Source organism: Ornithorhynchus anatinus, chromosome 2 (genome assembly GCF_004115215.2).
Source record: "Ornithorhynchus anatinus isolate Pmale09 chromosome 2, mOrnAna1.pri.v4, whole genome shotgun sequence".
NCBI lineage: Eukaryota > Metazoa > Chordata > Mammalia > Monotremata > Ornithorhynchidae > Ornithorhynchus > Ornithorhynchus anatinus.
Genome location: NC_041729.1, coordinates 70,693,283 through 70,718,316, shown reverse-complemented (window position 1 = coordinate 70,718,316; position 25,034 = coordinate 70,693,283). Strand labels below are relative to the sequence as shown.

Here is a 25,034-nt window from a genome sequence, read left to right as displayed (position 1 = left end):
TAAAATGTCAAATGGGAGGGTCTCCTTCTTACACAAAACAAGGAAAAATTGTTATAACCATCAATCTTGGATAGGGAACGTTTCAACCAGATCTGTTATATTGTCATCTCCCAATTGCTTAGTACAGTGCTCTGCAAACAGTAAGAGCTCAATAAATCTGATGGATTAATTGATAATCGAAAGTATCCATTACATGTCTTAGGTCAGAGCACTGAGCTAAGAAGCTTACAATCTATCTCAATATTCTTTGCAGTCATCAGAGTGTTGAGAATATGACAAGGGAAAGATATCAGGGAAGGATAGAAGTTCCAAGATTAGAGGGAATTTGTCTTCCTTTCTGAAATGCAATACGGCTACATGGACACCAAATCAGGAAACCTGGGAGGGTTCCATGGGAACAGAATTCCTTTGGGATGAGGACCTCCTATATGAGCTGCATTGCTGGTATATTCATATCTAAGGAGGAATATAAAAAGCACTCTTGGGAGATATCTGAAACCTCATTTCACATGAAGTTGCATTTCATAGAAAAAGTGCAAATCGGACTTGAATCACATCACTCACACATCTTTTTTAAAGCATCTGAGAAATGAGACAAATGCACTACACAATCCATCCCTCACCCTTTGTCTCCTAAATCTCCTGCTATAATTCAGCTGAATGCTCACTGTTAGGGCTATCCTGAAGAGCAGAAATCAACTCATCAATGGTATTTATTGAACATTTGCTATGTACAGAGCACTGTACTAAGCACTTGGGAGAGTACAACAGAGTTCAAGTGAATTATCAAAGTGGATGAATGTTATCAAAATGCATGAATAATTTAGACCAAATATACTAGAAAATTTGATTCATTCTTTAATTGAGTTTCCAATGGCAAAGTGTAAAATCCTTACTATTGCCAAAGGCTGTTTCATTTCCAATGCAGTTTTGTATAGTGAATATTTGGTCCTAAAATAACTGCATAAAGCAGCCTGGTAGACACAGGGCTAAGTTTGTGGTTTCCTATAACTGTAGTATGCCAGAAAGTTTTTTGGAACACAGCCACAGTGAGACTATACAGTAGATTGACTCTAGCTAATCAAACTGTGTAGACAGAGAGCAATCTTGATTCCCAGGGAACTCCTACAGTTAGTTGTAGGCTGTAAGCTTCTTGTGACTAGGGAACCTGTCTACACATTCTGTTCTATTGTACTCTCCCTAGTGCTTAGTACAGTGCTCTGCACACAGTCAGGGCTCAATAAATACCATTGATTAATAGCATCCTTTGTGCATTAATAAGTCCTCTATGCATCTGAATTTGCCGCACAAGAAAATGAGTCCATTTTCAGATTTTCTTAAAACAAATGAAACAAAAATGAAAAAAATTTCATTCACTGAATCATATTTATTGAGCGCTTACTTTGTGCAGAGCACTGTACGATACAACAATAAACAGACACATTCCCTGCCAACAGTGAGCTTACAATCTAGATGGGGTAGACAGATATCAATACAAATAAATAATTTACAGATATGTATGTTAGTGCTGTGGGGCTGGGAGGGGGGGAAAACAATGAATACGTCCACAGGGAGCAAGTTTCCACTGACTCCGAGGAAAACGTAAGAGAACAAATTAATTCAGTATGCAAGCTAGGGAAAATAGAATAAATGTTGAATGTTTTAAGACTTGATATTCACCCCACTCTCAGCCCACAGTACTTATTTTAATGTCTGTCTGCCCCTCTAGACCATAAGATCCTGGTGGACAGGGAATGTATGTATCAACTCTGTTGTATTTTATTCTCCCAAGTGCTTACTACAGTGCTCTGCACACAGTAAGCACTCAATAAGTATTATTGATTGAATTATCAAATGCTAAACTCATGCTCTGAAAGGAAATATCTTTTTTTTTAAAGGAATTTGTTGAGCACTTACTGTGTCAAGTATTGTTCTAAGCACTGGGGTTAGTCAAGTGGGACACAGTTCCTGTCCAACATAGGGCTCACAGTCAAGTAGGAGGAAGAACAGGTATTAAACCCCCATTTTACAGTTGAGGAAACTGAGGCACCAAGAAGCTTTTTTCCTTGTTTGGTTAGTTTTTTTAGGGAATTTGTTAGGCGCTTACTATGTGCCAGGCACTACACTATGAGCTGGGGTACATACAAACTGCTTGACATAGTTAATGCTTAACAAATGCAATCATAATGATAATAATAATTTTTTCTCTCTTTCCCTTCTGCCCAGGGAGAAGCAGGGAATGATTTCTTGTGAATTCCTTCTCCTCTCCAGCAGCTCTTCTACCTCCTATGCTCCCCAATTGTGAGCATCCAGGGGTCAAGAAATCTCACAGGATTGAATTCTATTTGGGAGAAGCATATGGTGTAGTGGGTAGCACATGGTCTTGGGAATCAAATGGTCATGGGTTCTAATCCTGGCTTTGCCACTTGTCTGCTGTATGACTGTGGGCACTTCACTTCTCTGTGTCTCAGTTAACACATCTGTAAAATGAGATTGAGACTGCGAGCCCCATGTGGAACAGGGACTGTGTCCAACCCGATTTGTTTGCATCCACTCCAGTGCTTAGTACAGTGCCTGGCACAAAGTAAGTGCTTAATAAATACCATAATTAGAATTCCTGTCCATCAGAAAGCCTGCTGGGGAGGGGAAAGAAGGAGCAGGCAAGTGCCCCCACCCACGTGGAAGCTATTGATGAAGGTTTCCATGCTGCTCACTTGACGGTAAGACCCAGTAACTTCTGCTGCTGAGCGGTATCATTTGGCCAGTTCTCTAGGAGGTTTAGGAACTCATGGTGGGAAAGTTAATAGAACCCACACTGGATCACAGATTCCTGAATCCATTCCTCCTCCACCCCACCGCCGCCCCATGAAGTCAGGAACACTAGCACCTATTCACCCTGGACCTCTTTCAGCACTGAACGTGCAGGCAGTGTCATGATTACCAAGCTGTGACCACTTCCGTTCACTACTGACCTTCCAGGATTCACCCTGATGAGCTGGAGATAAAGGCTTCTGAGTACTTCTTGACTGCTCCACCATCTTCCAAGGCATAGAGTCCTAGAAGGAAAAAAAGAGGCTTATTAAAAGGCACATTCCTGATGAATAAATTTATAGAAAAGGGCTTATCAGTTATAAGATAACAGTAACCAGATACAGCATTGTTAATTGGGAATAAGAATAGTTACTAATTAACTAATCATAATAACTAACAATTGTGGTATTTATTAATGATTAGGTTAACCTAACTAGATAATTTAGGCAAAACTAGATTTATAAATAATTTTATGACCTCATTTAATTCAGCCAAAGATGCAAGCCAATAGTTAGATTTTCCAATCCCCCATTAGAGTGGAAAAATTGACTAAGAAGTGCCAATTCATTAATTCATTCATCTTATGCAGTGAGCATTTACTGTGTGCAGAGTACTAAGCACTTGGGAAAATACAATACAGCAATAAGGAGAGACAATTCCTGCCCACAATGAGCTCACAGTCTAGAGGATGAGATGCTGCATTGTCTAGTGGTTAGAGCACAGGCTTGGGAGTGAGAATGACCTGGGTTTCAATCCCTGCTCTGCCACTGGTCTGCTGTGTGACCTTGGGTAAGTCACTTCACTTCTCTGTGCCTCAATTACCTCATCTATAAAATGGGGATTAAGACTGTGAGCCCTATGTGAGACATGAACTGTATCTAACCTGATTAGCTTGTATCTGCCCCAGTTCTTAGTACAGTGCCTGTAACATAATAAATGCCAAACAAATACAATTTCTAAAAGGGCAGGTTTCAGACACTCTACTGTATTCATTTGCTGTGCTTTTCAGCAAACCTTTACTTCATGAAGATGGAATTTGTATTGCAGTTTGTCAGTTGCAGAAAAAGGGAAGGAAGGAATGAATACCACCTATGTCGATTATATACACTTAAAATACGTTAGATTTAAAATATTAAACAAAATGAGAACCTTTAATACCTCTTGTTCACAAATACAATCCTCCATTGATTAAACATACTTTATAATATTTAGAAAAGTTGCCACGAAACACAAACCCCATAGGAAAAATTTTAATAATCCCTGCATAAAACTGAAACTATCTCCGGATTTGTTTATTGCACCCAGCCTCCCCTTTGGGAGAGAAGAAGGAAGTGGAGAAGGGACATAGGCTCCTCAGTGATTAATCAGTAATCCCAGAAGTACATAGGCACCGGATTCTGCATTTAGTTTTGACACTATTGTTGCTGCAAAGAGATCTTTTTAAACACAGTAGCCGGAGTGAGTACTACACTCATCATCAACTTCTCTGCATCTTATAATAATAGTGCTTTTTACTAAGAATTTATGTGCCAAGTATTGTACAAAGCTCTGGGATAGATACAAGATAAGCAGGTTGGACACAGTCCCCGTCCCACATGGGGCTCACAGACTAAGTAGGAAGGAGAACAGGTGTGGAACCTCCATTTTACAGACAAGGAAACTGAAACACTGAGAAGTTAAATGAGTTCCCCAAGGTTCTAAAGCAAGCAGGTAGCAAACATGGGAGTAGAACCCAGATGGAAGCAGCATGCCACAGTGGATAGAGCACAGGCTTGCAAGTACGTAGGTCAAGGGTTCTAATCCTGGCTCTGCCACTTGTCTGCTGTGCGATCTTGGGCAAGGCACTTTATTTCTATGGGCCTCTGCTGTAAAATGGGAATTGAGACTGTGAGCCCCATGTGCGATAGGAACTGCATCCAACCCAATTTGCCTGTATCCATCCCAGGACTTAGTACAGTGCCTGGCACACAGTAAGTGCTTAACAAATACCACAGTTAATATTATTATTAGATGTTCTGATTCCCAAGGGTGGTGCATTTTCACCTAGGCCACACTATGTCAGAGAAACAAATGAAATAAAATAGCGCCACTAGACCGTAAGCTTGATCTGGGAAATGTGTCTACCAACTATTTTATACTGTTATATCGTACTCTCCCAAGTGCTTAATATACTGCTCTGCACATAGTAAGCACTCAATAAATACAACTGATTTAGAGTTCTATTCAAGTTTTAGCCCTGAAACAAGCAGTTTACTGTTTCAATTCATGGGCAAGAGATTTTCTACCCACTCTGTTGTATTATACTCTCCCAAATGCTTAGTACAGTGCTGTGCACAGTGTAAGTAGAGAAGCAGCGTGGCTCAGTGGAAAGAGAACAGGCTTTGGAGTCAGAGGTCATGAGTTAGAATCCCAGCTCCGCCACTTGTCAGCTGTGTGACTGTGGGCAAGTCACTTAACTTCTCTGTGCCTCAGTTCCCTCATCTGTAGAATGGGGATGAAGACTATGAGCCCCACGTGGGACAACCTGATTCTCCTGTGTCTACTCCAGCGCTTAGAACAGTGCTCTGCACATAGTAAGCACCTAATAAATACCAAAATTATTATTATTATTATTACTCAATAAATACCATTGATTTATCAACTGATTCAACAAATTTGGTACCATCTTCCCCCAACCCCTTATTTCCCAGTAAAACAATTGTTGACAACATGATTTGGGGATAACACCGGTGTTTGCAGGAATGCAACTCCTGGACTAAAGGAGAAAGGAATGCAACAAACATATGCAGTTGGTGGTTAGCCTAGCTCAACCCCAGGCTGAGAATGTCAGTTGGGTCCAAAATTATTTGGAGAGATTCTTGGAGGAAAGCGTCGAAATAGACTATTAGAGGGAAAAGTTAGGGAAGCTAGAAAATGCATCTTAGAGCTGCCCAAGGATACTGAGATCTCTCAGCCTCAGCCAGCCCCGAACACCAAACATCGGAACCACTGCCTACCACCTAGCTGCCAGGATGCAGAAATTTGGCTTCTGAACTGCTGCAGCTGAGACGCAGCCTGTCCACCAACTATCCTGCAGCCCGGGCTGAATACAGGTGTGGCTGTCTGATTCCCTGGTAACAAAGACCCAGTCATCTGTTTATTTCTAAACATTTGCCTCTTCACTCTTGAGGACCAAAACCCTAGATTTAATTCGGCAATTTAATTCAAACCATATTAAGCAGTTATTGTTGTGGACAACCTCAACTATAACCCCGAAACTTCCCTAATCCCACCACATCCCCTCAATCCCCTCAAGTCCCATCTCCTTCCTACTATTCTTCTCCAAATTCCTTGAGTGCTTGACTGAGTTATCTACACCCTCTGTCTCCACTTCCTCTTCCCTAATTCTCTCCTTGCCACCCTCCAATCTGACTTCTCCCCCTTTCACTCCTCAGAAACTGCACTCTCAAAGGTCAAATTTCTCCTTGCCAAATCCTATGGCCTCTATTTCATCCTAATCCTCCTTGACCTCTCAGCTGCCTTAGACACTGTGGACCACCCGCTTCTCCTGGAAACATTATCCAACTTTGGCTTCACTGAGATTGTCCTCTTCTGGTTCTCCTCTTGTCTCTCTGGCCACTCATTCTCAGCCTCTTTTGTGAGCTCTTCCCCTTCCTCCCACCCTTTAACTGTGGGAGCCCCTCAAGGCTCAGTTCTGGGTCCCCTTCTATTCTCCATCTATACCCACTCCCTTGGAGGATTCATTTGCTCCCATGGCTTCGACTACCATCTCTATGCAGGTGATTTCCAGGACGGATCTCTCTGCTTCTCTGCAGAATTGCATTTCCTCCTATCTGCTGGACATCTCCATCAATCAATCAATCTGTCAATCAATATGTTTACTGAGGCTTAGTGTGTGTGAAGAGCACTGTACTAAACACTTGGAAGAGTACAATATAATAATATAACAGAGTTGGTAGATGCATTCCCTGCCCACAACGAGGTTACAGGCTAGAGGGGGAGGCAGACAGTAATATAAATGAATAAATGGCAGATATGTATGTGAGTGTGTGTACACATGCTCATATGTATATATTAGAGATATACATATTGTAGTCTCCCAAGCCCTTCTTAGTACAGTGTTCTGCACATAGTAAGTGCTCAATAAATGAGTCCATCATTGGGCAGGGATTGTCTCTATCTGTTGCCGAATTGTACATTCCAAGTGCTTAGTACAGGCTCTGCACATAGTAAGCGCTCAATAAATACTACTAAATGGATAAATACAGCTGATTGATTAATTGATCTGGAACTGTGAATTGGATTAATCAATGGATTTTTAAAATTCTAATCCTGGTTCCACCACTTGCTTATGGAGTGACCTTGGACTTATAATAATAATGATAATTTTGGTTCTTGTTAAGCACTTATTATGTGCCAAGCACTGTTTTAAGCACTAGGTAGATACAAGGAATCAGGTTTTCCCATGTGGGGCTCACAGTCTTAATCCCCATTTTCCAGATGAGGTAACTGAGGCACAGAGAAGTTAAGTGACTTGCCCAAAGTTACATAGCTGATAAGTGGAGAAGCCGGGATAAGAACCCACGACCTCTGGGCCTCAGTTTCCTCAACTGTAAAATGGGGATAGAATACCTGTTTTCCTTCCTGTGAGCCCCATATGGGACAGGGGCTTTCTGATCTGATTGTATTATGTATATCCCAATGCTTAGCATAGTGCTTGGCACATAATAAGTACTTACCATTCACCACTATTTTTATTATTCATTATTAAGGAGCATAAGGGAGGAGAGCCTATTGTTTCAGAGGGGTTGTAATTCTTTCAATTGATCTTTGTTTCTCTGCAAATACTAAGGGGGGGAAAAGAGTTTGGTACTAAGAAATAATAATAATAATTATGGTATTTGTTAAGTACTTACTATGTGCCAGGCACTGTACTTAGCACTGGGGTGGATACAAGCAAATCGGGTTGGATCCAGTCCCTGTCCCACATGGGGCTCACAGTCTCAATCCCCATTTTACAGATGAGGTAACTGAGGCACAGAGAAGGGAAGTGACTTGCCCAAGGTCACACAGCAGACAAGTGGCAGAGCCAGGATTAGAACCCATGACCTTCTGCTTCCCAGGCCCATGGTCTACCCATGCTGCTTCCCTGGAGAAAAGGCGAAGAGGAGATGGAGAGTGAACTCACTGTAGACAGGGAACATGTTTGCCAACTCTGTCGGATCGTACTTTCCAAAGTGCCTAGTACTGAGCTCTGCACTTAGTAAGCTCTCAATAAATACCACTGATGGTGATGAGGGAATAAAGTGGCTGACTCCCACTCTGAGCTCAGAGGATGACTCTACTCACTGTGGACAGGGACTATGCCTGTATACTGTTATATTGTACTCTCCCAAGTGCTTAGTACAATGCTCTGTACACAGTAAGCACTCAAAAAAAATCTGTGATTGAATGAATGAATGAATGAATATTAGCATTTTCCTACTTCCCAAGGGGAGAATAGAGCTCAGTCTTTATTTGAGATTTTAATTGGTGATTTAACTTATGGTGCCTTAATCATTTTGGTTCCCTCTTCTGAATCCCTCAAAATTAATTTAAATGTTTAATGATTTCTCAAAAACTCCCTTTAGTACAGTGCTTAGTACACTGTTCCGCACACAGTAAGCACTCATATAAGTGGGATTGACTGAAGTGAAGATCCCACATTGAATGCGCTGCCTGAAAAATATCTCCCTAGGTCTTCTGCTCATATTCCTCCCACTACCCCATCCAGGGAGTCCCTGGCGAGATTCCTGATATCCTTCAGCAACCCAAACGCCACAATCTAACAGTTAACGATGAGATCAACAAGAGAATCCATTAAAGGCACCCTACTACCTGCTTCTACCTGCCTCCGTTCAGGCTAAACACATCAATACTTGTGCCTTCCTGCTCTTTTCTTGCACCCTCCACCAAAAATTCTTATAAATTTGTTCTAACATGAGGAGAGGGGTCTTTAGAGAGGGCTGCAATTCAAACTGTCGCGACCTCATTTCCCTGCATGCCACGCAATCTTCCTTAGGTCTCAGAGAAGCTTCAAGACCAGGGAGTGGCTTCAGACTGTTGAGAGAAACGAGAAAATGGACACCACTTTAAAAGTAACCAGAATGATTCCATTGGAATTTGAAATATTTCTTTGCTCAAGCCACAGCCAAGGTATTCTACATTCAGCAGCAGACTGTCTCCTGAAGCAATCCTATGCCTGTAAACCTATGGTTCTTATTCCTGAACATTGTCAGAACACACTTCCTTTACTTTGTCTCTCATACCCAAACAATTAAGACAGTTCACAGAACTTTTGTCCCAGACATATTAAAGATACTCAAGTGTTAGCATGGGTTTTCTTCTATAATATTTGTGTGTTGCTCTTTTTAAATAAAAGGAACCCTAAAATTGTTTTTTTTAAACATTAAATACCTCATAGTGCTTGCTAACATGGATTGCAATTCACTCACATGCACATACGGGCAGGCTTCATGCTTTCGGTATATGCCGTGTGTAGATTTTGGTAAAATTCAAAAACATTAAACCTTCCTATTAGCCATGAAACCCTTTACAATAATATGTAAGTTCATATACACACACACTCACACACACACACACTGTGTGTGTGTGGCTGAATATGCCTCAGGACTCATAGTCCTGGCCATATTTTGTCATTTGGTTGTGTTTTTATCATTAATGCTTGTAATGCTCGATGCAGTTTTCCCGTTTCCCTCATCTCTTGTTCCATACAGAGCTTTTGCTCCAAGAGAACACCTCCTTTCTTGATCCCTTCTTTCCATTTTTCTTGTTTGCAAATGATACCATTGATGGTGAATGCCTTATGTTGCAAGTGAGGCTAAAATAATTGGGTAGGCAATCAGCAATGCCTTCCGCAATGTGCTTACACAAAGGCAGCCCACTAGTAACATCTGCATTTACTATTTGCAACACTAGGGAGCACTTTCCATTTGGGGTTTTCCTTTCACCATCTGAAGCCTCTGGTTAGTAAGAAAGCTAACCTGACTGTGACACTGAGCTGGTTTGTCTGCTACTGCTGTTGTGTCTTGGCAGTCCACTGTTCTGCTGTATTATTTAAGATAACACTTGACTAACATTAACATCTTTTTTTCTGCCTTCCCGGTTTGCAGTGGCTTCTCCTGAGCTTACGATATGGCAGTTGCTGGGGTCTGCTATAATTCATTCTCCTCAAACATCCTCTCCAGCACTGCTGGGTTGGATGGTATAAGCCTTGCTTTGATGTTTGTCTGCATTCCAGGATCTCACTGTCCTCCTCTCTTGCCTTTTGATGTTAAGAACGGCAAGAAGTGATGCTGATGAAACTGCTCAAAGAAACTGAATGAGATATCTGAGGCCAGTTGAGTTATCGTAGCCATGGATAAAATTGTATGTTTCATCTGCTGAATAGACTTTTATTCTGGTCTGATGCTTGATGTCTCTTCGACATCACCCACTGTCAAGACCCAAAAGATACACTGGGCACCTTGATGCTTTTTTACTTCTTTGTTGTTTTTTTCTTCACTGGAGAGTTATATGTCCTTAAGTAACAGAACTCAGAAAAAGAAGTCAGCTCTGACTTCTGAACTTGAGCTTGTTTGCAGGGTTTAACTGGTGCAGAATGGCACCTAATCTCAGGTGCCTCCTAGCTTAATATGAGACCAGAACAACTTTGCTGATTCTGTAATGTAGTGCCTTATCAGGTGTACATTTTCTTGGGTGTGTGCTTTTGGAGGATGGCCTAAAGCAACTCCTTTACAGATGTTTCAAGGACTTTCAATGATGCTCATAACCCACTGAGTGGGTAGGTTATCAGAGGCTTAGGAACATGTTCAAATGTCTTCCACGTCTGTTTTCGACCATGAATAGTATACAGAAATTTGCTTTACTACATTGTTGATGGAGTGAAATCAATGAATTCTCCTTCAGTTCTGCTCCAGCGAGCCATATCAACAAACGCTTGTGGGGAGAGATCATCTATACCTTCTCTTTGGTACTGTGCTCTCCCAAGTACTTAGTACAGCGCTCTGCACATAGTAAGTTCTTCTTCTTATGATTATCGATAATACAGTATATCATAAATTATATTAAGATATATTACTATGTAAGATATTGTATTAATAATAATAACTGTGGTATTTGTTAAGCGATTAGTCTGTGCCTGGCACTGTACTAAGCACTGGAGTGGATACAAACAAATTGGGTTGGACACAGCCCAAGCCCCATATGAAGCTCACCATCTTAATTCCCATTTTACAGAAAAGGCACAGAAAAGTGAAGTGACTTGCCCAAAGTCACACAACAGCCAAGTGGTGGAACAGGGATTGGAACCCAGGTCCTTCTGACTCACAGGCCCAGGCTCTACTGATTGATTGATAAGAGTGGAACAAATTTCAGGGTTTTGGAAAACACCTCAGGTGAGCCAAATTGACTAATGAGCAGTAGAACCCTGGTAGGATCTAAAAGCCTTTGGGGTAAAGCCCCATGGATAATAGCGTAAATAGGGTGCTCATAAAGAAATGTATGTACACTACAACTCATGATCCCAGAATGCTGGGTCAAAAGGAGGTTCCTTATGACATCATCCAGGCCTTCCTACATCTTGCTGTGGCTTATGGGATTACAATTGGCCGCATCAGTGTTTAGAACAGTGCTCAGTGCTTAGAACAGTGCTTGGCACATAGTAAGCGCTTAACAAATACATCATTATTATTCTAGAACACAGTTGCCTTGCATTTTTGGAGTGCATTTCCCAGAAACACTGAGGACCAAAGCTGGTCACCTAGGAGAAATGACTTGAGCCCCTCTAAAAACTCCGTTTTTAAGTCTCTCTGGGCCTGCAGGACCCTTGGGCTCCTTTTGCGTTTAGTGTTCACGTTTAGTATCCTCTAGACTGTAAGTTTGTTCATTTTGGGCAGGGAACATGTCTGCTAATTCTGTTGTGTTGTACTCACCCAAGCGTTTAGTACAATGCTCTGCACAGAGTAAGTAATCTATAAATACCACTGATTGACTGACTGGGTAGGATGTAAGTCTTTGAATGGGACCCAACAGAAACCTTAGATCTATTGGGACTGCCCTACCAATCATTAATCAATCAATCATGTTTATTGAGTGCTTACTGTGTGTAGAGCACTATACTAAGCACTTGAGAGAGCACAATATAACAGAGTTGTTAGAAATGTTCCAGGCCTACAACAAGCTTCATCTAGAGCCTCATCTGAATTTGGTGAGTGAAACCAACTGAAGAATGTAGGGCTAGATCACATTTTCCACCCTTCCAACATCTCTTCACCAGTGGTGTGTGTTCTTTACCTTGAACATAATAATAATAATGATAATAATAATAAGAAGAATGGCATTTGCTAAGCACTTACTCTAGGCCAAGCACTATATTAAGTGTTGGGATGGATACAAGCAAATCAGGTTGGACACAGTCCCTTTCCTACATGGGCTCACAGTCTTTATCCCTCTTTTTTAAAGATGAGGTAACTGAGACCCGAAGAAAGTAAGTGACTTGCCCAAGGTCACACAGAAGAAAAGAGGTAGAGGTGGTATTAGAACCCAGATCAAACCTCTGAAAGGATCCGACCATAATGGCTACCTGGCAAGCAGTTTCTCAGAAACCGGCTCAGACATGGTTCACATTGCTACTCTCAAATAGTTACTTGCTGCGAGCAGTGTAGAAGCAATTTTCCCACCAAGATGTTGCTAATGAGAGCTTGGGGTACATCAATAGACACTCTGCCCAGCACTTGGAGTCTCACAAAGTGACAGTCAGTCAGTCAGTCACTCAGTCAATTGTATTTAGTGAGCGCTTACTGTATGCAGAGAACTGTACTAAGCCCTTAGGAGAGTGTAATGAATTTACAGTCTAGGACTCCAGCAATCTGAACGTGAACATTCAAGCCTTGCTATTGAATATGAGACAATAAATGCCATCTATAAATGCAGTTCGTATCTTTGGCAGGAAATGACGGGGCTGGTGACTCAACTACTTCGCAGCCTCCAACCTCACCTCACTATTCTCCTACCACACCTCAGCCCACACACTTCACTCCTCTAATGCTAATCTTTTCACTGTACCTTGATCTCAACTATCTCACCACCAACCTCTTGCCCACTTCCTGCCTCTGGCCTCAAATGCCCTCCCTCTTCGTATTCGACGGACCAACAGTCTCTCCCCATTCAAAGCCTTATTGAAGGAACATCTCCTGCAAGAGGCCTCACCTGATTAAGCCCTCTTTTCCTTGTCTTCCACTCCCTTCTGCATCACCCTGACTCGCTCCCTGTATTCATCCCCCATCCCAGCCCTATAGCACTTATGTACATGTCTGAAATTTATTTATATTAATGTCTGTCTCCCTCTAGACTGTAAACTCACTGTGAGCCAGGGATGTATCTGTTTTATTAATAATAATGTTGGTATTTGTTAAGCGCTTACTATGTGCAGAACACTGTTCTAAGCGCTGGGGTAAACACAGGGGAATCAGGTTGTCCCACGTGGGGCTCACAGTCTTAATCCCCATTTTACAGATGAGGGAACTGAGGCACAGAGAAGTTAAGTGACTTGCCCACAGTCACACAGCTGACAAGTGGCAGAGCTGGGATTCGAACTCATGAGCCCTGACTCCAAAGCCCATGCTCTTTCCACTGCACCACGCTGCTTCTCTGCTATATTGTACTCTCCCAAGCGCTTAGTACAATGCTCAGCACACAGTAGGTGCTCAATAAATATGATTGATTGGCTGAATGACAGACTAAAAGGATCTTTGACACATTCGCAGGGCTGGACTAGACCGCTGCTGCTTGGATTCCTACTCCAATCAATCCATCAATGGTATTTATTGAGCACTTACCACGTGCAAAACACTGTACTAAGCACTTGGGAGAGAACAATATAACAGAGTTATATTGTAAATGCGCTCCCTGACCACAGCAAGTTTTCAGTCTAGTATTTTGGTGACTTTCTCCCATGGGCTGGCAACACCGAAACACATCTACTGAAATCCTCCATGACAATGAGCTTGTCTGATGCTTCAGTGGGACTGCCTAGTTCCCTGGAGCTTTTCTATCTGCTCATTAGTTTTTTGTCACTGAGGGGTGTGGATGATACTGGTATACAGCTGACAGCTGTTGTTCTAGAGGTAGGTAGAGCATCACCAATCAATCACTTATAAGTCTGGGGAAATATGAATGCTAGAAGCTGTTTTCTAGAAGACATTTCCTAAATCAGCCAATCAATCATTGGCATTTATTGAGTGCTTACTGTGTGCAGAGCACTGTAATAATAATAATAATCATAATGTTATTTGTTAAGCATTATGTGCCAAGCACTGTTCTAAGCGCTGGGGTAGTTATAAGGTAATCAGGTTGTCCCAAGTGGGGCTCACAGTCTTAATCCTCATTTTACAGATGAGGTAACTGAGGCATAGAGAAGTTAAGTGACTTGCCCAAAGTCACAGAGGGGACAAGTGGTGGAGCTGGGATTAGAACCCATGACCTCTGACTCCCAAGCCCATGTTCTTTCCACCAAGCCACACTGCTTTTCTACAATATAACAGACATGTTCCCTGCCAAAGATCAGTGTCCTCTCCTATTCAGTCCAAATAGCCAACGCACACCAGAGTAAAGCTCCGGTGGCAGAGTTCTTCTTTTGTTTTGTTTCACTTTTTTAAATGATATTTGTTAAGTGCTTATTCTGGGCCAAGCACTGTACTAAGCGCTGGGGTAGATAAAAGCTAATCAGGTTGAATGAACACAGTCCCTGTCTCACAAGGGGCTCACAGTGTAAGTAGGAGGGAGAACAGTTATGGAATCTCCATTTTACAGATGAGGAAACTGAGGCACAGAGAACTTAAATGGCTTGTCCAAAGTCATACAGCAGACAAGGGACAGAGCTGGGATTAGAGGAGCAGCATGGCATAGTGGATAGAGAAATGATGGTCAGCAAGTCATATCGACTGGGCAGACAGTTGGGAGAGTTTTATGAACTGAGAAACAAAACTTTAAACACAAATTCTGAAATGTGCAAGTGCTTTTTGCTCATACTGTCTGTTTTTTATGCTTTAATCAAGTGCAGAGCAGCTTGAAATTTTCTCTCCCAACATGGATGCCCTAGTCAAATGACAAGCAGATTTGGTGAAACAACAGACCAAAGCAAATACTCAATCTCATCTGCCACAGAGCGGTGTACCTGGGTCAGGGCTCTGGGCCAGGATTTGTAATCAGCTCTATTGTACCTCCAGAAGAAAATCCCTGGAGAAATAGCAGAGAGTAGCAAAGCATAAACACCATGTTAGAGAGATCCTACTTCCCCAGGGTCTAGCATTATTCCCTTTATTGTCCTGGGAATAAAAACTTTCACCCATTTTTGTTGATTTGCTTAGAGACTTGTTTCACAGGCAGGCATGAGGAGAGGAAGGCTAACCACGTGGGTTAGAAAGATTTCCAAATCCAATAAACATCGCCAAAGAGGAGAGAATATGGTAAGTGATATATTTCCTTTTTAACGTTCCTTAAAACATATGCGGAGCTCAGACAAGGCTCACAGACATGTTTCCACTCCGTGAAAAGTGTGGCGGAAACATCCTCACAGACAAGATCTGCAGTCTGTCCAGGGCCAGTTCCAGACCACAGCTCTGCAGTTGGATCCCAAAGGGCCCAGAACTCCTGGAGATACTCTCTCATGTCAGGCTGCCTTTATGACTTCTGAATCAGTATTTCTTTCCTTTCAATTAGCATCAGCAGTTTGACAACCAGAGAAGGTACTTCTTCCCAGCAAAGTCTGCCTATACTGCCGGTGCCTCCTGCTTCAGCTTCCACTCAGCTACGGTTGAATGTGTTCATCGGTTTATGGCTGCTTGAAACTGCAGGGCTGGTTTAGAAGCCCTAGACCACAGCAGATCGAGGGAAGCAAAACCTCACTGAGATGAGATCAAACCTAAATTCTGGTCGAGGGGATTCTGGGCATGGGCCCTAAAATATGTGAGCAAAATCCACAGAAAATTTGCAACAGCCCATGATCATTAGCAGATGATGTCAAAAAACACAAGTTCTGCAAGCTATCTGCACACACTGCTGAGTTTCCTCAGCTATCCGAGGAAACTCTGAATTCAGATACACCTAACACTCCTTCACCGGTTGGTCAGAGCTTTCCCACAAAACATCCATTGGCCAAAATTTCAAGTGTCCTGTGGGATTACAGAAATGCTGGTTTTTAGACCTTTCTGGGCGGTAGAGTTGGTTAAACCAGTTTTTACAGCCTCTACTAAGATCTAGGGTTCCTCTGGTTTATACTTCCTGGTTTTCATTTTTTTTTTAAATGGTATTTGTTAAGTGCTTATTAGCTGCCAGCCACTGTTCTAAGGTTTGGGGCAGGTGCAAGCTAATTAATTAATTAATTAATTCAATCGTATTTATTGACCGCTTACTGTGTGCAGAGCACTTACTAAGCACTTGGAAAGTACAATTCAGCAACAAATAGAGACAATCCCTACTCAACAATGGACTCGCAGTTTAGAAGGGGGGAGACAGAGTTAATCAGCTTGGACATAGTCCCTGTCCCACCTAGGACTCATGATCTTAATCCCCATTTTACAGATGATGTAACTGAGGCACAAAGAAGTTAAGTGATTTGCCCAAGGTTACACAGCAGACAAGTGGCAGAGCACAAATTATTCAACTTTGGATCTTGCCTATTAAAAATAGTAATAATAATTGTGGTGCTAATAAAGCGCTTACTGTGTGCCAAGCACCATGCTAAATGCTGTAGTAGATACAAGATCATCAGGATACGGTCGCTTTGCTATATGGGATATAGCATATATATACATACATATACAAATATATACACACACATATTTATACATAAATATGGAGAACAGGTATTTAGTCACCATTTTACAGATATGGAAACTGAGGCCCAAGAGAGGTTAATGACTTGCCCAAGGTCAAACAGCAGGCAAGTGATGGAGTAGATCTCCTGACTTCCAATCATGTGCTTTAACCAATAGGCTCACAGTGGTTCTCAAGCAGGTGGCAGGAATGAGGCCATCAGTTTTCATTCAACTCCAGACTTCTTTCTGGGTATAAGCCTGGGGTCCTACTCCCACTCCCACCTCTCGGTGGGCTACCTCAGTTTCTAGATTTTCCTCTCAAAACTAGACTTCGCACCTTCCAGGGACCTGCCTCCTCTCACCCTTCCCTGGGTAGATGGCCATGAGACATGGTTTCAGATTCTTTCGCCTCCCCTGTGCCTCAGAGCCTTGATGGGCTCCCCGCCCTGGGAAGGCTACCTGCCACCTCGGCTCCAACTCAGTTCCTGTCCCTTGCCCCATCTCTGCTATATCCCATGAAGTGGGGCTTTGGGGTCCGCTGATAGCCCAGTGGATAGAGCACGGGCCTGGGAGTCAGAAAGACTTGGCTTCTAATCCTGGCTCCACCACCTGTCTGATGTGTGACCTTGGGCAAATCACTTCACTTCTCTGGGCCTCAGTCCCCTCATCTATCAAATGGAGATGAGACTATGAGTCCCATGTGGGATTGGGACTGTGTCCAACCTGATTGGCTTGCATCACTCCCAGTGCTTAGAACAATGCCTGGCACATAGGAAGCACTATAAATACCATCATTATTATTGCCACTGCCTGGCAGCACATGGGGAAAACTCCGATCAGTGGTTCCAGGGCAGCCCAGAGGAAATAATCCCTCGATTTTTCCTCATTTGTGGATTTGATGGGAATGTCAAATTCTCTTATCTCCTGGCCCCGATGTCCCCTTGCTCCAGCCTACTAACCTCCACACTCCAGTTCACCCCTCACAATCTCTGGTCTCACCCTCATGTTCTCTCCTTTCCTCACCCCACACTCCATTTTACCCCTCAAAGTCTCTGGTCCCACCCAGAAGTTTCTTGCTCCCCTAACCCCCATACTCTCATACATGCTCACCTCTCACAATATCTAAACCCTCCCTCATGTTTCTCCCCTTCCCCCACCCCGCCCCCAGTTTTTCTTTATTTCATGTATATGAGGCTAGTATTTCCTGCTCTGTCAATACTAAACAACATGGGTCACACACCACAGTGGGCAGCTGGTTCATTTGGTTTAATGGCCAAATGCATTCTATGGGTTAATACCAAGGAAACAAGTTAAAATTTTTCTTAGAACATTAAACTATGTATCTTTCCTATTTCCTCCAATCAGGCCCCTAACTGTTTTTGTGTTAGAACATTAAACTATGTATCTTTCCTATTTCCTCCAATCAGGCCCCTAACTGTTTTTGTGATCTGTCTGATTGCAAATTATCTTGGCTATTAGGCAGAGGGCAAAACAGCACAGGAGTTCGGCATGTAAGAGGGTATGGGGGTGTCTCTATTTGTAGCTATGATGGATACGTCTCAAGAGACTACCTTGATCAGTGGAAGAAATTTGGTTTTGACTTTAGGAACACTGATAGTATTACTGGAGGATCATTTTCATAGCCCTTTTCCCAGTGGTGCTTTCATTATACACCAGACTGAGCTTTGGTTTGCCATTTATGATAGATGAAAGAAAGCTGTTCTGAAATTTCTAAATTTGATGCCGTTCCAGCCTAGCCATTTAACTGTCTTTAGGCTACTCATCCTCCTTCCTGATTTTGCCCCTCCTACCCTTTGGATTCCTCTCTGAGAAAGACCTATGGACCAGAGGGAGTCAGAGCAGAAGGGACAGCCCCATTGAGACTTCTTGGCCTTGTGGAAAGAGCGGGAGCTCCAGTCCTGGCCCAGAGAATAACATCTGTGTTTTCACTCACCCTACCCAACAAAGCTTTGAGGATCCACCTTTAAAGCCTTATTAAAAGTGTATCTCCTCCAAGATGCCTTCCCTGATGATACCCTCATTTTCTTTTCTCCCACTCCCTTCTGTGTCACACTTGCATTAGGATTGCACCCTTGATTGCCTCCCCCCACCCTCCCCAACCCCACAGCACCACAATACACATTCATAATTTATTTATTTATATTATTGTCTCCCACTCTGGACTGTAAGTTTGTTGTGGGCAGGGAATGTGTCTATTTATTATTATAATGTACTCTCTTAGTACAGTGCTTTGCATACAGTAAGTGCTCAAGAAGTCCGATCGCATGAAAAGTGCTTAGTACATAGAGTGCTCTGTGCACAGTAAGTGCTCAATAAATGCAACTGATTCACTGATTGATCCCCACTCTTCCTCTCATTTTGGGAATGTGGAGATTTTTTTGAGGGGAAAAAAAACAGAGTAAAGAGACTAAAATATAATTAACTTCACTCTTCCCTAAGGGAATACGCCTGCAAAAAACCCCTCTGGAGGTCAGTGACAGGCAAAGAGAGAAGGGAGACATTGCTATGTTCCAGACACCCATCTGGTACAAATGGGTCCCCTATTCCACCAGTTTGTGACAGTCTTGCTTGTAGTTATCATTATTATTATCAATAACAATATTAATAATAATATTAAGACATTAGCTACTCACTATGTGCCAAGCACTGTACTAAGGAGGTGGGGAGATACAAAATAATCAGGTGGGACACAGCTCCTGTCTTATATGGGGCTCACAGTGTAAAGGGGAGGGAGAACACAGGGTCATCTGTGTTGCAGCAGATGCTGGAGGTAAATTATATTTCTTCCTGAAGAAGTATTTCCACCAAACACCTCACCTGATACACCACACACACACACACACACACACACACACACACTTCTAATAAAGCCATCCCAATTTCTGAATTTATCTGAGACGATTTAGGTGAGCATGAGCACTGCCAGAGAATAGATTAGAAAACCTAAAGCCAAGTAAAAAGTACTATTGGTCTCTAATGGTCCCAAACTCCCATCTTCACACTCAACGCTTCGTCTTTCAAATTGAGTGGAATTTGTATGATTTTTGAGTTTTGTCAAGACAACTTTTGACTGGGAGGCAAGAGCTACCCTGTAGAAAAACAAGGTGCAAGAGTCAGCACTACATTCCAACTTCAAAAGGAAAATAATTCCCATTGCTGTCAGACAGCACTTTCCCCATAAACACTTTGGCTTTCAGGATGAAGATGAGTCATGTCACGACTCCAGCTGAATTCCCAAACGAACACGTTCCAGAAGCGATTTTGCCGACAGTGATTTGCAACCATTTTCATGAACTGTAACCAAGAGCAGTACCACTTATCAGAGGGTTCGAATTTGACTTTGTAATATTTCAATCCAGTTTGCTTTTTCAGCTCTCCAATCTGTAAATAATTAAAATCATATTGTAGCAAATGTTGAATGGTATGAAAAGTCTTACCATATGTATACAATTTAATAGCTGTAGAGCTCGGCATGCTTACAGGGATTCTATTAAGAAAAGAAAGGTCTGGCTTATTTTCGTGCATAAATTTTTGTTTTGGAGCATTTTGCTATTTGCTCTAAACTACCAACATCTATGACACACCATTAACCCCTTATCTACTGCTTGAAAGTAACCCCCGTGCTCTTCTGCTGAGATGACTGGCAAAATCCAGGAGTAAAGTCATCTCGAGGATTTAAACTTTGAAAACTTGAAAGAAAGAACCTCTAAAATGTTCAAGTCAAAGGAGCTTAACTGAATCTTTTCTCATGCATGCACCCACCCAACCTTTCTAATCTAGCCATTACTGACGCAGGGGGCCGTTAGGCCATATGATCCTGGCTGCAGAATGAGTTGAAGTTTCTACCCGCATCGGGCTAAATTAATAACATTAAACTTTTATAGGCCCAGTATGGAGGAACACATGTTTATAATTTGTGGATTGTAAATTGTTTTAGAATGACATCAATCAGACATATCCTCCCAAGAAAAAACAGGCCACCAAGACCAGAACCTAGAGCACAAGTAACTGGTTTATAAGTGGCCCCAAGAAATTCCTCCACTTTGCAGCCATATAATGAACTAATTGTTGAAGACTGCAAGGAGAGATTGTCAGCCTAGATGAAAAGTGAAGCTTTGAAAAGGTAGAAGAACTTTGCCCAAGAGAGGGGCAGGAGGGATCTCCCTGCAGATAGGGAAACAAACAGGGGGCTAAGCTTTCAACCTTAAGCATTTCAGCCTCACAGCATTCAGTCAATCAGTGGTATATATTGAGCTCTCACTCTGTGCAGAGCACTGTACTAAGCAGTTAGGAGAGAGCAGTGTGGCCCAGTGGAAAAAGCATAGGTCTGGGAGTCAGAGGACCTGGATTCTAAACTTGGCTCTGCCACATATCTGCGTGTGACCCTGGGCAAGTCACTTAACTTCTCTGTGCCTCTGTTACCTCATCTGTAAAATGGGGATTAAATCCTACTCCCTCTTCCTTAGACTGTGAGTCACTGTGGGACAGGGACTGTGTCCAATCTGATTAACTTGTATCAACTCCAGCACTTAGAACAGTATACTTAGTAAGTGCTTAACATGTACCATAGTTAACCAGTATCAGAGTTAATACAACAGAGTTGGCAGACACAGTCACTGTCCAGGGGTTCTCACAGTCTAGATAATAACAATACTAATTATGGTATTTGTTAAGTGCTTACTATGTGCTGGGCACGCTATTAAGCACTGGGGTGGATACCTGCAAATCAGGTTGGACACAGTCCCTGTCCCATATGGGGCTAACAGTCTCCATCCCCATTTTACAGATGAGGTAACTGAGGCCCAGAGAAGCCAAGTGACTTGCTCAAGGTCACACAGCAGACAAGTGGCAGTGCTGGCATTGAAACCCATGAACTTCTGACTCACAGGCCCATGGTCTATTCACTTTGTCATGCTGCTTCTCCAGTAGAGAGACAGCACTTATGTACATATTTATAATTTATTTTAATGTCTCTCTCCTGCTCTAGACTCTAAGCTCCTTGAGGGCAGGGAACATGTCCACCAACTCTGTTGAATCTTACTCTAAGTGCTTAGTAGAGTGCTTTGCATACAGTAAGTGCTCAATAAATACCACTGATTGAAAGGAGGAATAAGGAATGCAGAACTTGCAGCAAGGCACTTTTCTTGGGGTAGGGCACTGGGCAGGTACCCCTTACATAGCCAGAAGGTCTAGCTGTCTGTATCTTTTTCTTGACTGGATCAGTGGTATGTACTGAGCACCTACTGAGTGAGAAGGAACTTGTTGTGGGGCAGGGACTGTGTCTACCAATTCTGTTCTACTGTATTCTCCTGAGCCCTTAGTACAGTGCTCTTCACATAGTAAGCACTCAATAAATATGATTGAATGAATAAATGATTGATTTATTGATTGACTGATTGACTTTAGTAAGCATGTGGGAAAGTAGAGTGGAAGCAAGACCCATATTCCCTGGGCCCTTAATCCACCAATCTCTATGCCTCAATTCCCTCATCTGTAAAATGGGGATTCAATACTTGTTCTCCTTCCTACTTAGAATGTGAGCTCCATCTGGGGCAGGGACAGGGCTTGGCACGAAGTAAACACTTCACAAACAAACACAATTATTACTACTATTATTGGTATTTACTGAGCACTTCCTGTGTGCAGAGTACTGTATTAAGTGGTTGGGAGAGTACAATTCAGCTGGTAGATTACTGTTTGAATGGTATGATACCAAATATGGTCTATAGTTGGTAGCCTACAGACTATATTTGGTAGAATTCTTGTATTGTACTTTCCCAAATGCTCAGTACAGTGTTCCGCCTACAATAAGTGCTCAGTAAATATCATTGATTGACTGAGTAGATGCGATCCAGAATCCCATAATCTAATGGGGGATGATTTGTGAATGGTAGGATTAGGAGGAAATAATCAAAGATAGCTCAATTATACCAGGGTGAAATAGCAGAATAAGTCATTAAGTATGCAAAAAAAAACCAAATCAAAAAATAAAAGTACATAAATACTGAAGATAGCAATAAAAGGGGAAAGTTGAGTGGAGGTGAATTATTAAGGGAAGGCTTTCTGAAGAGGGCAACTACCTCTCTCTCTCCTCTACCCCTTCCCACCCCCCACCAAAACACTCAATTTGTTTATTACGTATACAAATACAACAGACCCTGTTGTTTTGGATCCATCAGTAGGGTATAGTGGATAGAGCACGGGCCTGTGAATCAGAAGGTTATGGGCTCTAAACCCAGCTCCGCCATATGTCTGCTATGTGACCTTCAGAAAGTCACTTCACTTCTCTGTGCCTCAGTTACCTAATCTGTAAAATGGGGATTGAGACTGAGAGCCCTATATGGGACAGGGATAGTGTCCAAGCCAATATGCTTGTATCCACCCCAGCACTTAGTACAGTGCGTGGCACATAGTAAGTGCTTTAACAAATACCACTGTTATTATTATTTACTGAGTATTAATATGGTCAGGGCACTGAATTAAGTGCATGGGAGAGTACAATATGATAGAGTGGGTCCACGATCCCTGACCTCGAGGAGTTTCCAATCTCATTCTGTTTTCCACCCAGGTTTTTTGCACAGTGAGAGTGTTCAATAAACACCAGGGTAAAATAAAATTTAAATTACAGTTTTGTCACTGATTGTTGGGTTGGCAACCTATAGCAACAGACACGTGCAATGGCCGTCTGCCTGCGTACAGTTAAAGGCTATTGAGGAAAACTGGAAAAAAGGAACTGTAGGTGCTAAACACATTGTAGAGGAAAACTATGCCTTGTATTAATGGTAATCTTCTCTCCAAAAATCCAGCACTGACCTGATAACAAAACTATACCCAAGAAGGATGGGAAAAAGGATTTAATGGAAGAACAGTCTGACTTCACTCTTAATCTTTAACTTTGATCACACTCTAACATTTTTAATATTACTTGAAAAGATCTTTCTAGTGTGCCAGGCACTGTACTAAGGGCTGGGGTAGATACAAGTTAATCAGGTTGATCACAGGGTCTTTCCCACATGGGGCTCCCACTCTTAATCCCTATTTTACAGCTGAGGTAACTATGACAAAGAGAAGTGAAGTGACCTGCCAAGGGTCACACAGAAGACAAGTGGGGGAGCCGGAATTAGAACCCAGGTCCTTCTAACTCCCAGGCTTGTGCTCTATCCGCTGGGCAACACTGCTCTTCTGTTCTTGCTTTCTCTCCTGCTTTCTCCTTTCTCTTTTTTAGTCTCAATTTATTATTGTTCAATCTGCTTTTCATATTCAAAAACAAGCTCACCCAATAACCAACAACTATGTATTCACTGAGTTCTGGGAGCACTTGCATGTGTAGAGTAAAATGAAGAATTTTTCTTGTTCAAGAACTAATCTCTCCCAGGTTCTTCTCCTTCCCATCTTTAAATACGCATGTTTTTATTAGCCTGATACAGTATGGGAAATACAGAGTTTCTTTCATGAACTGAATATTTGTACCTAGAGGGTTTTATATTATAAAAGTGCTTATATGAAAGCACACTTTTTTCAAGGGAAATTAAACAAGCTTATAATTTGCATGGAGCTCCCTCTACAGGGAGCTATGATGGAGGTACAGAAAATGTTGTTTGGTTTGGATAATGATTATATGGAGGAGTTTAACTTCCAGAGTAGCAAAATAAAATAAAATAAATTCAGAAAATGGATGGGTGACTGATGAAACTGACCTGCAATTGACTTGTGGATGTAAAACTCTGAGAAGATACGGAAACATTTTTAGAAGAAAACACAATTACTCAAAAAATAACACAACCCTCCCAGAGATTACAGGAAGATATATATGTTCCCAGGGATTAGTCTCTCTAATTTGCCCTCTGTGTGACCTTGGGCAAATCACTTAACTTCTCTTTCTTTCATTTGCCTCATCTGTAAAATGGGGGTTACGACTGTGAGCCCTATGTGGGACAGGGACTGTGTCCAACCCAATTTGCTTGTACCCACCCCAGCGCTTAGAACAGTGGTGGGCACATAGTAAGTGCTTAATAAAAAACACAAATATTATTATTATTATTGTTATTATTATTATTGGTATTTCCCTTTATTCTTAACTCTTAGAACACAAGCTTCTCAGGCTGGTTCATACTGGTGAGTATACTGGAGAGTAATGGTGTTTTTTACCATGAGATTCAAGATTTTTAAAAATCATTTTTTCATTTCCCAAACACGGTCCCTTGTGAGAATCCCTTTCTTTGGTTGCTGATAAAATGCAACTTCCTATCTTCCCCCACGCTGTGATGATGGAGACATCCAGTATACAGGGCCTTTTCCTGGCTATGAGATTGTTGGGGGAGGGGA

General features: G+C 42.1%; 1 protein-coding gene across 1 annotated transcript in view; it reads right to left on the bottom strand.

The window, feature by feature from the left end:
* Positions 1-2,868: 2,868 nt before the first annotated feature.
* SCAF8 (SR-related CTD associated factor 8) overlaps positions 2,869-25,034 on the bottom strand; it is a 194,705-nt gene continuing 172,539 nt past the window's right edge. The window contains exon 22 of the mRNA XM_039911137.1: positions 2,869-3,056. The gene's annotated coding sequence lies outside the window, so the exon portion shown is untranslated. The remainder of the gene's footprint in view (positions 3,057-25,034) is intronic.